Here is a 6747-nt window from a genome sequence, read left to right on the forward strand (position 1 = left end):
AAGACAGGCTGCTGGTAGGACAACACGCTTCCTTCCTGGACCAACCCGAATGCACTTTCTATAAGTGGCTTGTCAGGTGACATGTTCATGGTGGTAACAAGTGGCTTGTCCTCAAGGTTGAATTCTGCGTATGCCTCCTCAACTCTAAACATGCATGGATCTGGTCAAAGGCTCACCATCCCTCTATTGAGTCCACTTCTGTAGGGGAATGTTTAGCTTGAAAATTGTTGTTGCTAACATTACATTTGTTATAGCTCTAATTACTATATCTATACTTTTTATACTCTGTATTTTTTTAAATGCATAAGAACACTGCTGCATTTCATTGCAAGACCTTATGCTGTTAAACAAGTTATCTTTGTCCTCAGCATCCTTGTACTAAAGAAAAAAAAATGGTTGCTGAACTTACCTCACTCCACCTTGTGTAGTACGATTTGCTACTGGTCTTGTGATGACCATGGCATTGATGGGGCCTGGTTTTACACCCTGACAGACAAATGCAAGTAATATTAGAGAGAATGACAATGTTGAAACTACAAACATAGAATGCACTTAAAAAAAAAAAAACTGTTTCTACATAAAATTATCCAACATAATGTAAAGCACATTCTGTGAAAATATAACTTTGATATCTTTAATATGAACTGAATAAGATCATGTCAAATATTGAAATCATGGTGAATTAAATGGATGAAATTTAACTTTGATGCTCCTGATCTCAGAATTACATTGAGATTTTAGTCTAAGTTTCACAATGTCACATATTGTGATTATACAGTCTTATAGATAAGGCTAAAATTCGGATTTTAATTACCATTGTTCGTGGTTTATGCCAGGATTGTTCTCTTTCAGTGCAGCTAAGCACAGGGGGTACAACAGATAAATTAAGCTGGGAAAAATGAGCACTTTGAAAGAGTTAGGCAACCGTGTGATTGCACAAAGCAGTGCCTGCCACACATGAACACTTGCTTTGTGTGAGCACCACAGGTGAAGCATCCCGGAGTCCAACCTAAAAAATACATATATAATAATTAACTTGTATTTCTTACCAATAAAGTCCAAGTTAGTAGCATGTTAATTTTAGTAGAACAATAACCAAGTTGGCTTTGCAGGAGTAGATTACTCCATGGCTACTCTGGGTTTATTTAATACTTAATGCTGGAACCATACAGGGAACTTAATACAGATTTCAAATTCAGACTGACAACATTATGATTCTTCTGCAAAACCTCCTTGTTATTTGAAATTAGGGTGACCATAAGAGACCCCAGATAGCATACATATCCGGGCCTCATCTGGGCCAACTATGGCACATCTGGCTCAGTTCTGGCAGCGGCAGAGGTCATATGGGCCATCTCTGGCCCACACACATCAAGCCGGCTTTAATTTGAGTGGTGGCTTGCTGTGTGTGGGCCAGATCTGGCCCGTGTGCGACAAACCGGCTTTAATTTGAGTGGTGGCTTGCTGTGTGTGGGCCAGATCCGGCCCGTGTGCGACAAACCGGCTTTAATTTGAGTCGTGGCTTGCTGTGTGTGGGCCAGATCCGGCCCGTGTGCGACAAACCGGCTTTAATTTGAGTCGTGGCTTGCTGTGTGTGGGCCAGATCCGGCCCGTGTGCGACAGACCGGCTTTAATTTGAGTCGTGGCTTGCTGTGTGTGGGCCAGATCCGGCCCGTGTGCGACAAACCGGCTTTAATTTGAGTCGTGGCTTGCTGTGTGTGGGCCAGATCCGGCCCGTGTGCGACAAACCGGCTTTAATTTGAGTCGTGGCTTGCTGTGTGTGGGCCAGATCCGGCCCGTGTGCGACAGACCGGCTTTAATTTGAGTCGTGGCTTGCTGTGTGTGGGCCAGATCCGGCCCGTGTGCGACAAACCGTCTTTAATTTGAGTCGTGGCTTGCTGTGTGTGGGCCAGATCTGGCCCGTGTGTGACAAACCGGTTTTAGGTTGAGTTCTGGCTTGTTGTATGTGGGCCAGATATGGCCTATACCAGGTGACCAGATGTGCCATTTTCTGAAGACACGTCCTGGCAGATCACCTTACTTTACCAGTCAGTGGTTCTAAAACTATTTTGAGTACTGGACACCCACAATATTTCAGTACACGTAATATAAATAAATACACACATTTATTTGACCTACATGGACCTGTTATGAAGCTGCAATGTTATTCGATTTTTTTACATTTTTGTACCATGTCCTCTGGTGTGACACCATGTCCTTTGAACTTTTTCGGAACCACTACAAATTTTTTATGCTTTGTTGTGCATTAATATTGACACCCCTAAATTATATATATTTTTTATTAAAAAGTGCATGTTAAGCTACATAATCCTAGAAAATTTTGCAAATGTGTCTTGCTTGCCACTAATGACAGGTTAGCTTGGAATAGCAAGGTCATTAATTGACAGAAAAGGCTGAAACGTCCTTTGGTGTGATGAAAAAAAAAAAGTCCTCCATTGTGACACCTGTACTGTCACACCACAGGACAAAGGTTCTTTAAAAATCATTTTAAATAATTAAATATTTAACTCCTTTTTTATACTTTTAAATGCAATAATGCTCTAATCATCAAAAAAAAAAAAATATGAATCTTTAGAATATATGAAAATTTCACTTTTTAATAAATAAAGTTACAAAAAATGAACTTTTTTCATGATATTCACATTTCTTCAAGATGCACTTTTTACACACACACACACACACACACACACACACACATATATATATATATATATATATATATATATATATATATATATATATATACACACACGCATACATACATATGTGAGTGTTCCTTTAAAGCAACAATACAAAATCTTAAACTATAAAAGTTCCACTTTGTCCCACTATTATGTGCAGGCCTGGCATTTTGGGCTATAGAACTACAAAATGAATTTTAAATTACCAATATCATAATTGAATGACATTTTGAATTATGTAGTGATCTAATTTTATCCACCAAGCAATTGTATGTGAATGTGTGAGACTTATGGTCATGGTTATAGGGAAATAACAAAAAGAACAAAGTGCAGTAAACGGTAAAACTGTTTGCACTACAAACCAGTACGTTCATAATTAAGACAATACATTAAAAATAACATGGTAAGATACAGCAGTTTGCAACAGTAAACAGCAAAACAAGCTGTTTGTACAGCTAATATAGCTGGAATGACACCGAAAGCCAGACACATTAAATCTACAAATGGCCGCGCCCCCTCTTACAGAAAAAAAATAAGGGGCATATGTTTATTCATATGTTTATTTATGTAACGTAAGCGTGTGACTTTTAATTCGTGACGTGCTTTCATGGGCGTGCGCGCGGACCGGATGGAGTGGCCATGGAAACGGAGCGCAACACTGCAAATGTCACGAGGAAACACCCCGTTTCTCGCTGATTTCACTGTTTTCAGGTGAGTTAAGTCCATAAAATCACACAAATATTACTTATAACTGTTGTTGACACTTCTCTTACTTGTATTTGACTCGTTTCTGTTGTTTATTTACTTTATAGGAATGGTTTAATGTCTTCGAAAAAGTCCGTTAGCATTTCTACCGTTTTCAGACGACGTATCGTCAGGTATGATAACTCTATTGTGCTCTTATTTATGAAAGTTTGGGCTTTTAATCAAATCTTCATCTGTAGATGATAGCTTTTGACTGTTTTGTTGGTAATCTTTCAATGGATGATTGGAAATTGCTTAATTTATTTAACCTTAACATTTCCACTTTACTGTTTATCGATGACGTCACTATATCAAGGAGCGCGAAAATTTGCAGAAAACTAAAGATTTTTTATCTTTTATGGTAAACATAAAACTGTTCTGCGATTTCAAGAGTAACAAAATAATCCTTCTACAACAGAAGGGAGTTTTCAAGATTTCAATATTTCTGAAGGGAGCTGTGACAGAGATGTAGGAAGCGCTGAAAAGGTTAAGTAACCTAATATGAATTTTTTTCACAACATATATCGCAATGAATCTGTTATTTTATTTATTTATTTTTTGCATCTCACCTGCTCTAGCTTGTTTCCATCTAATAAACCTGGAACTGCAGACTAAATATTGTTGGCTCTGTGTCAAATTGCTTGTTTTGTTCCTAGATTCTCCAGTGCTGATGGCCTGCTGCATCCAGCAGAGTCGGAGTGAACCTACTGTAAGACAACATCTCCAAGATGCTATTGACCACAAGACTAGTTGTCATGATTCTGCCCTCGTGTCCTTGATTTTTCCTAGTCTTGAGGCAGGATCATGACAGACCCGTGTTTTGTGTACAAGCGCATGGCCTTGTCTTTGGGCCATGTGCTTGTGTTGTCTCGTTCCCTTGCCCCGCCCCCCTTGTTAACCTAGTCGTGTCTTGATTGTCCCATCTGTGCCACCTGTCGTGTCTTGATTGTTTCCCCCTATTTAGATCTCCTAGTGTGCTCTGTCTTGCGTCGGTTCATTGTTTCACATATGTATTCCTACTGGTCAGTCTTGTGAGAAGTTTACCCTTGTAACCCCCTTTGAGAAGTCTTTGTATTACCGTGAGTGTTTGTTTGTAGTTAGTGTTTAAGAGTTTGTTTTTTCATGTCAATCCTGTCCTGTTAAGTTGTTTTGTTTCTGGCCTAGCCGTTGTTTTCCCCCTCGTGGGTTTTTGTTTTTCCCCTTTTTGTAAATAAACCCCTTGTTTTGTGATTCCCTGTCTGCACTTGAGTTCCTCCTTGCCTAACCCTGACACTAGTACAGTAAGTCAAACCTCAAATATACAGTACACTAGTGTTCAAAAGCTTGAAGTTGATACAATTTGTAATAATTATCTTCTGCTCACCTCTGTAGTAATTATTTGATTAAAATATGTAAAGAGAGAAATATTTTGTGATATATTATTACAATTTAAAATAGCTGTTTTCTATGTGAATACATTATAAACTAATTTATTCCGGTGATGTGCAGCTGTATTTTCAGCATCATTCCTCCAGTCTTCAGTGTCACATGGATCCCTCAGAAATGCTGATTTGCTGCTCAAGAAACTTATTATCAGCGTTGAAACAGTTGTGCTGCTTCATTTTTTTTTTGTGGAAACCGTGATGCATTTTATTTTTCAGGATTCACAGATGAATACAAAGTTCAAAAGACCTGCATTTATTTATGCAGACGCTTTTATCCAAAGCGACTTACAGTGCATTCAGGCTATCAATTTTTACATATCATGTGTTCCCAGGGAATTGAACCCCCAACCTTGCGCTTGCTTGCTAGCACAGTGCTCTACCAGTTGAGCTACAGGAACACTAGTTGAAACTGATGATTTTGAACAATTTGATGCATGTAACACTAACATTCAAATGTTTGGAGTCTATGTAACAACGAATCCAACAAAAAAAAAATTCAGCACGTCTGTATTTTAACATTGATCATAATCAGAAATGTTTCTTGAGCAGTAAATCATCATATTAGAATGATTTCTGAAGATTTGTCACTGAAGACTGGAGTAATGATGCTGAAAATTCAGCTTTGATCAAAGGAATAAATGACATTTTAACATAATATTCACATAGAAAAGAGTTGTTTTGAATTGTAATAGTCACAGTGTTACTATTTTACTGTAATTTGATTCAATAAATGGAGCCGTGGTGAGCATAAGAGATTTTTTATAAAGGCATAAAATATCTTACAGACCCCAAACTCTTGAATGGTTGTGTAAATTACAGTTATGATGTTCCTCCAAGTTAAATTTTATTAAAATGTATTAAATGTTACTCTGGCATATGCAGTCCATTCTATAGAGACTGTGTCTGTTCCCCAAAAACAGACAACAAATAATATGTTTATTAAGGGATCTAGAAAAATTATTTACGTTTAAAGCTACTAGATTAAAAATAGTACTCTATGTACTCCATTGATGAAATAGTAAAAAGTGCACATTGCCTGAAATGATATGAACAGCAGCTATGCTAATCTTTCTCCCTTTGCCTTCCTGTTTCTGCAAATGTCCATCCCAGGGTTATTAGAAACTGCACAGCACAGGACTTGCAGGACTTGTGAGGACTTCAGATGATACCAGTATTGAGTACTTAGACCTTAGATGATGGCAACTATAGATGGACATACAAACTACCGCCACTGCAAAAAAGGTAATGTTAATTTGAAAGAGCTGTGCCACAGTATCAAGGGCTCCCTTATCAGTTCTGCTTTCAGTACTGGAGAGTAAAAGATACATTTTTTTTGTTTGATGTTTTTTGTTTGATGTTTTATTAGTACATATACGTTATCTTGCACATTTTATCTCCCCAACAGATTCTAATTTGAAAGAAGTTTATAATGCATGTTCACTACTCCCAATTCAGAAGACTGAATCAGCCTGTGTATCTGAATGTTTCTCAAACTCACTCCTCTCTGCCGCGTCTGAATTTGGGATTTTCCTTAGCTTTCAGTTATAAACGTCAAAATTAAAAGAAATAAACATTTGAAATATATCAGTCTGTGTGTAATGAATAAATATAATACACAAGTTTCACTTTTTGAATGGAATTAGTGAAATAAATCAACTTTTTGATGATATTCTAATTCTATGACCAGCACCTGTATATCATTGCTCTTTTGTTGATTTTGCTTCCATTGTCCTCATTTGTAAGTTGCTTTGGACAGAAAAGTGTCTGCTAAATGTAAATGTAATGTTAATGTGTATTTAACTATATTTATAAATATTTATCTGTATTTTTTATTGTGTAATAATGTAAATGTATTTGTTTTATATCTATACATGCAG

The sequence above is a fragment of the Carassius gibelio genome, chromosome B1 (genome assembly GCF_023724105.1).
Source record: "Carassius gibelio isolate Cgi1373 ecotype wild population from Czech Republic chromosome B1, carGib1.2-hapl.c, whole genome shotgun sequence".
NCBI classification, from domain to species: domain Eukaryota; kingdom Metazoa; phylum Chordata; class Actinopteri; order Cypriniformes; family Cyprinidae; genus Carassius; species Carassius gibelio.